We start from the raw sequence: 10,803 nt of genomic DNA on the forward strand, positions 1-10,803 counted from the left end.
TTACCGTGGTCTTTTCCGTAGGCTTTTCTTTCCACAGGTAAACCTCACCTGTCCTCCCCTTTACACTTCATATTGACATTTCTGTGATAACGATCCCTATTGATCAATTTTTTTTTCCTCTCCTCCCTTTTTTAACCCCACCTTTTTTGTCCTCTTTCTCTCCTTTTACGATCCCTTTTGATCGAAACTCCCCCTTTCCTTTTTTTTTTAAACCTTCAAAAGAAAAGCTCTACCTTGTAATTTGTTCTATCTGTGTGCAGCCCTGTGTGGCTAATAAAGAAACATATATATCTATCTATCTATCTATCTATCTAACTATCTATCTATCTATCTATCTATCTATCTATCTCTCTATCCATCCATCCATCCATCCATCCATCCATCTATCTATCTATCTATCTATCTATCTATCTATCTAACTATCTATCTATCTGTATATATACATATATGTGTGCGAGGAGAGAGAGAGAGAGAGAGGGAGAGAGAGAGAAAGAGAGAGAAATATAACTATAGATACAGGTACCAAAAAATACCTTAGGAATGTGAACTCAAATTTCCCCAAGACACCTGATGAAGGCTGGAGGGTATACAAAATAACATCTAGAATCACTTCCCTTGCGTCATATAAAACCGACGTGAGAGTTTCGAATTGAAATGGGTTCGTTTTTCGCTTGCGAAGGGGACACGAGCATTGGCGCACCAACAGACACACATACGCATGCAAACTTCCTGCTGATACCTTTAACAATTAAACATCGACTAGCTTATAATTTACATTTAATTACACGCCACAACTATATAAAGTAATAACAATATCTAGTACAACCCTTTGTTATTATTTTGTTTCAGATATGCGTGTCTGAGTATATACACCTATGTATGTATGTATGTATGTATGTATGTATGTATGTATGTATGTATGTATGTATGTATGTATGTATGTATGTATGTATGAAGATATATAGACATTTATAAAGGTATATATAAAGATAGATAGATAAATAGATAGATAGATATATAGATACATATATATATATATCTATATATCTATATCTATATATATATAATATTATATATATATATTTTACTTGTTTCAGTCATTTGACTGCGGCCATGCTGGAGCACCAGCTTTAGTCGAGCAAATCGACCCCGGGACTTATTCTTTGTAAGCCCAGTACTTATTCTATCGGTCTCTTTTGCCGAACCGCTAAGTGACGGGGACGTACACACACCAGCATCGGTTGTCAAGCAATGCTAGGAGGACAAACACAGACATACAAACACACACATACATATATATATATATGTACATGTATACGATAGGCTTCTTTCAGTTTCCCTCTACCAAATCCACTCAAAAGGCTTTGGTCGGCCAGGGGCTATAGCAGAAGACACTTGCCCAAGATGCCACGCAGTGGGACTGAACCCGGAACCATGTGGTTGGTTAGCAAGCCACACTGCCACTCCAGCGACTATGTTTATATATTTATTGCCTAAACTGGCAAAATGACCATTCCGAATTATAACCATATATATATATATTATAATATGTATACATTATGGTTGTATGTATATAATATATATAATATTATATATATATATTATTTATCTATATATTGTATACTCTTTTACATGTTTCAGTCATTTGACTGTGGCCATGCTGGAGCACCGACTTTTGTCCAGTAGATCGACCCGAGGACCTATTATTTGTAAACCTAGTACTTATTCTATCGGTCTCATATACCGAACCGCTAAGTTATGGGGACGTAAACACACCAGCATCGGTTGTGAAACTATGTTGGGAGGACAAACACAGACACAGTAACATACACACACATACATACATACATACATATATATATATATATATATAATATTCATATATACGACGGGCTTCCTTCTGTTTCCGTGTACAGAATCCACTGACAAAGCTTTGGTCGGTCCGTAGGCTATGGTAGAAGACATTTGCCCATGGTGCCACGTAGTCGGATTGAACCCGGAACCATGTGGCTGGTAAGCGAGCTACTTCCCATACAGACACTCCTGTTTATTAACCTGACAACAAGTTGAAGGTGAGCTCTGACTGGTTATATGCAAATGAGTTCATTAATGGCATCCGGAACACTCGTGGGAGAAAAACATTTCGCGGCTGGGTCAAATGAGACGATGCGACCACCTTGGGTATGGGTGGACTGTGCTCACACACGCACAAACACCCACACATATAGATACATGCAAAGACGCACACTCGTAGCTATTTATGCTTTAAAAATGTTGACCTTAAAACCGTGACATTCTGAAGAAATTTTATGAGTGTGTGAGTCAGCCAATATGTGTGTGTGTGTGTCTGTGTGTGTGTGTGTGTGTGCGTGAGTGTGTGTGTGTGCTTTCATTTCTGTTTCGCTGAATTTGTGAAAGAGCGACTGGGAACTTGTTGACATCGATGATAATTTTCGTATATTGCTTCTTCTTTTTTTAATTTTTTCAGTCATTAAATTGCGGCCATGCTGGGTTACCGCCTTGCAGTGTTCGCTCAGTTTATATATATATATATGTATATATATACACATTCCTTAAATCGTAGTCTTCGTTTCTGCTGGGGGCTCTTTCAATAAAGAAGTTTAGCATATAGCATCTGTTTAGGGATCCTCTGATCATTAATCTAAAGAAAATGTCCAGTCCATCATTATTCTCTCTGCTTTTATAATTTGACAAATTCAACCTCTCTTCTCTGGGCAACATATTTTCCTTTTGATGCTTTTAAAATATGAAAATTACTTTGACAGTCATTGACCAGAACAAGACGAAGATCTCAGTCAGTAAAGGAATTTGTCTGGGGTCATCAAAGTTTGAAGTTACTCTTTTTAGTTTTATAAAGTCACTAAAAGTCTTACGTTTTCTCAATTTATAGAAAACTAACACTTTTATAAATGTGTTTATTGCTACGCATTAAATGTTAAACTAAATTTGCTCCAGCTGGTCTATATAAACAGTAACCTATAGCTTTGAACAGCTTTATTATTTTGTTGTGTATTTACATGGCATATAATGTGTGAATAGAATTTCTCCCCCAGTTATCCAAGCAAAAAATCAGAAACTTATGTTATCAATTTATTTAGAAGAATTTTGTACAAAGTTTGATACAAAATAATTTTGTTGTGTCTGGGGAGAGTCATTCTCTTTTAGTGCCTTATTATTTAACACACTCACGGTAAAATTTCGTTTTGCTTAATAGTAATTATCAATTTCTGAATAAAGTTTTTTTATCTAATTTAAATATCTTGATTATTTAATTGAAAACAATCAGGTTTGTTCACTTCTATCACAAAAGAATTCAATAAAAAGTGGAGAATACTTATGAATCTTCCTTTCCAATTCCGCAAAAGTCTGCTCGGTAGAGCTTCCTGTCACATCTTATAATGTACATAAAGGTCTCATGTGTTTTACTTATTTAATCTTGGTCTCTGCTGTAAGAACTTGAAATCTAATTTCAAATTAAAATAACAGTGGAGTAATATGAAGGTAAATATTGTAAGGAAGAATTGTACTCTTCCTTTATCTGAAGTTATTTAAAAAGAGGGAGACACTGTGGCTTTTCCACAATCACATGCAATTAAAACAACAAATGTTGTGTCATTATTTTATTATCTCAGACTTTTTCAGCACAGCTATTGTTTAATTATAATTGTTTTGATTTATTTTCATAAGTATAATAGTGAAGTTTTATTTTTACTGACGAAAATTTCAGTAATTAGTAAATAACGAAGGTCATAAAGTAAGAATATAAAATTAGAATATTGTATATTGCACTCAAAACCCCCTGAATTTTTATTCAACCACCGCCACTTTGGAGAGGCCTGTCTTAAACCACAACAGGACAAAGTGAGATATATCCTTAGATACATCATGTATTATATAGAAATACTATCTCTATAGGATATATAAAGGGAAAAGGCATCAATATATATATATACCAGGCATTCTACTCTCAGATAAACATGAAGGTAGATAACTATCAATATAGTAGAAGATATTAAAGCTGTCTATATAACAATGGGGTTGCTTAGGGGGGGGGGCTAAGATATACAACAACAGCAACAACAATAAATGAACATTTCAAAGTTTGTCTTTATTTTAAATGTGAATTTTTAACAAAGGAGCCAAACCAGTGAAGGGATCACTATGTGGCTGATATACCTGCTAGAATTAGCAGCTAAATTCACACGATATCACTGTACAGAAGGCATATTGGACAATGTGGTTGTGGGTTCTCTTTGGAAATAGGCATGATGGTCCTGACTGGAATGCGTTTGATCATAAGTCTCTGTTTGGTCAAGGTTAATCTGAGGCTAAACAACAACAGTTACACAGAAATTCACTTTGCGTCTAATGACAGACATTCCATCGCAGCGAAACATTCAGCTTCTTCAAGAGCTGCACGTAATGTTGCGTGTGTCCGTGTTTCTGGGTCGCAATTTTTGAACCATTCGTAAAGAATCTGGTAGCCTTGTTTTACAGTGACATTAGACTCATCATCAATTTTCAGTTTAGTTGTATCAACTTCTAAAACAATAACTGCAAAAGACACAACAATAAGAAATGAATGCAACAACATTGACAATAACATAAAACGCTGTGTACTGTAGGTTGTTATGAATATAACAAACAAACTTTATCAATAGAGAAGTAAAAAAAGAAATAGCTAAGAAACAGGAAAAATATAAGACATTGTTTTCTATTGACAAAAATAACAAAGAGTTTGAATTAAACGAGATTTTTAAAGAAAATTAATTGAAAATTATACTTGAGAAAATATATGGTAAACGAGGGCAGGAAAACTTTTGTGAAGGCAAAAGTATATCAGAACCTCAAGAATTAACATTGACCTCCAACAGTGAAAGCATATGATCCATCCATTTCCTCTGCTCAATATTCTTGAAAGGGCTGTGGGGAAAGAGTCCTCAGGCACCTCCTCCATAGGGTCCTATCAGAAGCATCCATCATTAGACATTCTGCTTGTATTCTATGATGTGAAGAACTAAGACTATGGATATCATCCAACCATTTCTTTCTTGGCCTCCCCCTCGGTACCTGTTCCATTGGTTTGACTTTGAGAACCTGTCCTGTAATTCATTCCTGCAACACCCTGATCACATGTCCGAGGTACCACAGATGTGGAGGAGATGTGGTTCAACTTGGAGAGACTCCCAGATCTCTGAACTGTAAATCCTATTGAGTAACATTACTCCAAAGACCCTTTAGAAGAATCCCATATATCTGTCTTATTCTGGTAGATTTCAGACTGGTATTCAAAAGGGTCATGAAAGTACTGTCCCTCTGTGTCATCTACTACCTTGCAAAGTTCCCAAGAGGACACTGGAAATCGAATGATCAGTGATTGTCCAACAGTCGATAATTCTAAGTCAAACTCAATCCCATTTCAAACTTCTCCAATGAACTCCAGGTTCGATCAATTCTACAGAGCCTATTCAGTTATTATTATGTCAGTCTGAATGAGAGATGCCCCCTGCAGTTCGGCTTGACTTGTGAATGTTCATTTTCTGGTAAATTCCCTTAAAGGAATTCTCTGTTTTCGCCTGAGGAGAATGATAGGATTTCGCTGTGTCACCTTTATTAAATCTCTTTTTATTGAAGCATTTACAGACATATGTCATGTGGTAAAGTCATTGCAAAATGGCAAAATAAATTGGAATTATCAGCTTCCAACACAATAACCCAATAAATAATGGCTGCAAGAAGAACCAAACTCAAAGTTTTCTGTTTGAATAAAGATGCTTTGTTTTAGATGTGAACTTTGGTACTTGTCCTTCATTACAATAACCTAACAGTGAACCTAAAGAAAATGTAAAACAAATTCACTCACCTGTTTACCCTTAAACAATATATTTTAGTTCCCTCTTCCAAAAGATAATATTAAACGCCATTTGTGTTTTCTAGTTTATCCATTATTACCAACCATGCTAACCTCAGTGGATATTTTATGAAATATCAGGAATATCGTAAATAAAATTGTCATACAGATAACCTATCAATTGGAAATGAGGAATGTAACTTGTTCTCATTCATTCTGACAAATAAAATAGATCAGGTGAAAGTAAAATATATAGAAATCAAATATACTCACCTATTTGCCACCAATCACGTCCTAACCTCTTAGCCACTCTCAGAAGATCTTTCTCCTTCAGAACTGGACTCTCTGAAATAAATATTTCCAGCTTTTATAATTTATTGTAAAACTTATTTATCTCTATAAATATTCTGTAGTTTATTGTTGTGGACATTGTTATCATCAGTGGTTGGCTGGTAACCACTAGGGTTTTGCTCAGTATTTTTATACTTTCCATTGTGGGACCAGGTAATAGCTCAATATTTAGGCCCGCAACAAAATAGACTAACTTTCCGAAACCTTGTTTCTCTTTAACAGAGACATCCTACATAATCTAACAATGTTGCAATTATTTCATTCAATTATCATTTCATAGTTCTCTCTCTCCTTTCATATATCTGTACCAAATCTATGACATGTGACTGTCCTCTGAACTCTACACTTCACTAACCACCATTCTCCTCATCTTCTGCTAAAGTCCAATATCATCCAATGTGGTCTCCAAAGATCTCGTCAGAATTGCATGACACACCACTTCAAGTAAAATAAACGTAATACCTGTTCTCTTTGCTGTTGGAAATCTTGAATTTTATCATCCCACATCCCAGTTCACCTGGTCATTATCTGGTGCAGGGAATATTTTAAGACTCCTTAATACAGGTGAGCAATGATCAGTTCTCCAAAGATGACACAAAAAGTGATATCAGGTGTCCTAAAACAATGTACACTTGCACAAAACCCCATTCACTACATACAACTGGACATCTACACATTATTGCAGTGAAGACATCTGAAATGGTACAAAAGGACTGATACTCAAAAATATATAAGAAAGACGGGAATACAAAGTGCGAGCTCCAAATCTTTTATTTTCCAGAATGTTTGGCATATTTGTTTCTTTTAACCATCTTCGTTCTGTGACTTGATCTCAATGCCTTTACTCTTATTGCAAAATAAGGTAGTGTACCATCGTCGTAATAGTTTTTCAAGTTTCCCTTTAAACTTCATCAGGGTTTCTCCTGCTATTTTGACCTTCACTTGTTTCTGCTGACCTTTCAGAAATGACTGGCTTCATTACTCATTTGCATTGAACCACATTCTTCACCAAGTTCCTCAGTCTACCCAGTTAATCCAGAACTATTTGCATATCCTTTTATTTGTTGTTACTATTGTTATGTAATCCATTAATGTCTTCTCGAGTGTTTTCCTTTGAGCCATTCCTTATCAATCTGCTGATTTAAGTAACATCTCCATAACAATCACAAACCAAATGACTGATATTGTAGAAACTACAGCAATTTCCGTTTCAAAATGATACCAGTCTGCCGAGAAAGTTTTCCTCATGAACTGCATATCGAAATTGTTATAGCAGCTCCTCATCAGATCCTTAATCTTTTCTCATATATAAAACAGGTCCACTGCTTCCATCAACAATTTTTTTGCTAGAGAACCATAAACCAGATCAAATCACACAACATTCAATCCCTTTTAATCTTTCCGTCTTGTATCACATCCTAGATTTAAGACACATGTTCCACACAGCCAGGAATGCCAGAGGATTCCAGTCTTCGAGATACTTTTAGTCCCATATTCATTATTCTGTAGATTTACAGTTGATCTCTTTGTGAATACAACCTTATAAATCTTGCCATCTATATTCAAGGTTGAAATTAGTCTGAACTAATCAATCGGTATTTGATTGCTGGTTTCAATGGACATTTCAAACTGTCTATGAATGGGAATCATTGCTTTTGCTTTGGATCTCCTGCATATATCCATCCAGTTCATCTTTATTGTATTTTAGCTTTCTGTTCTCAGTATCTGCAAACAGAATTTCCTTGTAGAAGTTAAAGAGGAGCGTTTAATTTTGTTGACGACATGATCATTTTTCTAGGGCTTTTGGAGCAAAATTGTGCCCAAGGCCCTTTTTAAAGTGGTTGATGTTAGGAAAGGCACATCACCATAGAAAAGCCGGAATGTGTTCCTCATCCAATCAAGGCGGACAGTATTTCTTAATAAGAACTGACATGGATAGGAATCATCCATCCAATCGATAGGAGCATAGACATCAGATGATAAATGATGAGGGTCATCAGTGTCTATCTTGGAGAGAGAGGGAGAGAGAGAACGGTTGTCTCAGCATCAAACCTAATGCTTTTACATGGATAAAGACAATGTTTAGGGGATGTAATGATAAATTTATTATCAGTGAAAGAAAAAGGCAGGGTGTTCACATGCGGAACACATTTCATTGTAAATCTGTCACATTATGAGAGATATTTGCCTAAATAACAACAACAGCAATAACCTATCAGTAAACTTAGTAACTACATATTTTAGTCCTCCGTTTCAAAATACAGTATTAATTCTATTGTCTTCTAAATTATCCATTTTCCGAACCATGCCAACCCCGTTGACTATTTTGTGAAATTCCATTGATATCAGAATGTCTAATAGAATTATTATACAGCTAATATTTCAGATGTAAATTAGGAATGGATCTTGTCCTCAGTCATTCTGATAAACTACAAATGCTCAGGTGAAGGTTAAAAATATAGAAATCCATGAGGTACTGTTATTTGCTTCTCACAAACTGGCTGTGATGTTGTCAAGGCATCCTTCACAGAAGTTGGAGTCTTTGAAATGAATATTTTCAAGTTTTACGTTTTATAGTATAATTTCATTATAGTTATTGATAATCAACACTTTATTATTGTGGGAAGGGCATACAGCTGTAAAAACCATTTCGTAGGGATGTGGTTGTGTGCCCATGTAAAAGTTATGTTTACTTTGAGGGTAACAAGGTGTTAAATATCAGATGAGGGTACAAGATAATGCTATGAAACTTCCAGACAGACAAGTTTAAGAGAGTTAATGAATGATAGCTGATTAATTATCATGTTAATGCGGCGTTTAAACACTAACTATCAATATAGATTGTATAAAATCTGTGTGAAGAACATGTGACATTTGTTACAATGAATATGGTTGTGTCTCAGCACAGTTGATATTATGGTAGTTCCATGAGAAACCATAGAAAAATGTAACCATTTCCAGTACCGAATACTAATGATGAATTCTTTTCTTGGTCAAATAACAATGACCAGGTTCCATGATCTAATTTCAACAGAACAATCAAGTCGGAAGTAAAACCAAAATGTGGAAGACTGAAAACAGTGACTCTCTTACAATTGAAACCATCTCAAAGCCAACAATTGTCAGTATAACGATGTCTATATATGGACAGTAAACGTTATTGAAACATCGTAACAAGCGATAATTATATATATATAGTTAGAAAAGAGTTGTGAGTTCAAGTCACACTGGAATCTCATACGTTCATTCCTTTCCATGTATTGCATATGTTAACATCAATGTTTTGTTCAAATGTGAACATATGTTCTCTGTTCAATATGAATGTTATCAAAATCACTGAACCGGTTTCCACAATCGATATTATTATACTGAGCTAATATGTTATACCAGACAGGAAACTACTGTAACAATCTAAGACAAAGAATTATGATGAGTTACTGGAAGACAGCATCATCATCATCATCATCAACATTCAAAGTTTGTTTTCCATGCTGGAATGGGTTGGAAAACTTGACAGGATCTGACAAGCCAGACAACTACACCAGGCTCCAGATGGTTTCTTTGGCATGGTTTTCTATGGTAGGATGTTCTTATTGATGCCAACCACCTCACAGAGTGTACGTGGCCCCTTTGTGTAAAGCACAAGTACTGGCATATTTAGCCAAAAGACATGTAAGACAAAGACCCCACAGCCGGGAGAGGGGGTATTGCAAATTTCTCTCCCCGCATCCTGATTCTTTTGTCATCACATTCCCTTCTCACCTCCTGAAAATGTCATCAGCTTCAGTGAACGAAAACATCATAGAGTAGTGAGGACCGTCTAATTATGTAGAATGTAACACAACTTGATTACTACTTGTGCTATAATTAAATGCTCCCAGAACACACTAGGAAGTGGTTGGTGGAAACTAGGAAAGATGACACCACAAGTTTGAAAGGAACGTTTGATATTGTTGGGAAATTGATGATCATTTCTAATGCTTGTGCGACAATAAAATATACCCAGGACCCTTTATAAAGTGGTTGGGGTTAGAAAGGGTCTACCACCTTAGAAAAGCTGCAATGTTTAAGTGAGATGTTTTCCTCAACAAATGACGGTTGGCAGTAAATTCAGATACAACTGACTTGGACAGTGATGACCCACCTAGTGTATGGGAGCATGGAGAGCAGATGAGAAAAGATGAAGATGATATCATTTATTGTATTGAAACTTTTAACCAGCATCTTTCTTGAAAAGACGGAGAGAAAGAGCATGAGTGAAGAGAGAGAATGAATGAGTACAATGAGATGACAACAGGGCGAATATTCTCCTTAACGGGAGAGAACCGTTTCAGGGTTTATATTTAATTTTTGTATCTTTCTTCTGCGAGTGAATGAGTAACTGATGTTTGCATAAGTACATTTATTGGATATTCGTGTTGTTGTAGAAGAACAGAATTTCTTTATAGCTAAGCATTCAAATGAAATATAACATTGGAACCTGTTCTCGGTTATTCTATTGACCAAAATGGCTCAGAAAAGCTAAAATTTATAGAAATCAATTATGTAATGTCATTATATACTCACAACGTGGCCCTTCT

The 10,803-nt window shown here is 35.6% G+C and overlaps 1 long non-coding RNA gene across 2 annotated transcripts; it reads right to left on the reverse strand.

Moving 5' to 3' along the window:
* Window positions 1–4,108: 4,108 nt before the first annotated feature.
* Window positions 4,109–10,803, reverse strand: LOC115227441. Of its 2 annotated transcripts, XR_004997079.1 has the most exons (3): window positions 10,790–10,803; window positions 6,146–6,217; window positions 4,109–4,575 (listed from the first exon to the last, which is right to left on the reverse strand). It is a non-coding gene; the product is annotated as an uncharacterized LOC115227441 (long non-coding RNA). The 2 variants fall into 2 exon arrangements; XR_003883121.2 differs by lacking the exon at window positions 10,790–10,803 and having other exon boundaries at window positions 6,146–6,291.

The sequence above is a fragment of the Octopus sinensis genome, unplaced genomic scaffold (genome assembly GCF_006345805.1).
Source record: "Octopus sinensis unplaced genomic scaffold, ASM634580v1 Contig03159, whole genome shotgun sequence".
In the NCBI taxonomy this organism is placed as follows: Eukaryota; Metazoa; Mollusca; class Cephalopoda; order Octopoda; family Octopodidae; genus Octopus; species Octopus sinensis.